We start from the raw sequence: 418 nt of genomic DNA, 5'->3' as shown, positions 1-418 counted from the left end.
CTCCTGTCCGGAGAACACCTGCAGTTCCCACTAAGTGAACACTGGTGTCAGCTAACCTTTGCCTCTGTTTGTCTCAGTAATACACTGTCAAGCTGTTCCTTGAGTTAGCGATTTTATTTACATTATTTTCTTTTTAATTTTTTCCTTTCCCTTTTCCTGTGACAGAGCCCCGCTCTGTCGCCCAGTCCAGAGTGCAGCAGTGCCAGCACAGCTCACTGTCAGCTAGACCCCTGGGCTGAAGCAATCCTCCTACATCAGCCTTCAGAGTAGCTGGGACTACCTGCCTGCAGCCCACCACACTGGGCTAATCTTTGTGGTTTTTGCTTTGTTTCTCCGTTCTGGGTTTCGGCTGGGCACAGTGGCTCACGTCTGCAATCCCAGCACTTTGGGAGGCCCAGGCGGGCGGATCACCCGAGGT

This window comes from Colobus angolensis, unplaced genomic scaffold (genome assembly GCF_000951035.1).
Source record: "Colobus angolensis palliatus isolate OR3802 unplaced genomic scaffold, Cang.pa_1.0 Scaffold199, whole genome shotgun sequence".
Taxonomy (NCBI): domain Eukaryota; kingdom Metazoa; phylum Chordata; class Mammalia; order Primates; family Cercopithecidae; genus Colobus; species Colobus angolensis.
The sequence above is the reverse complement of the archived record's forward strand: the minus strand, read 5'-3'. Positions refer to the sequence as shown.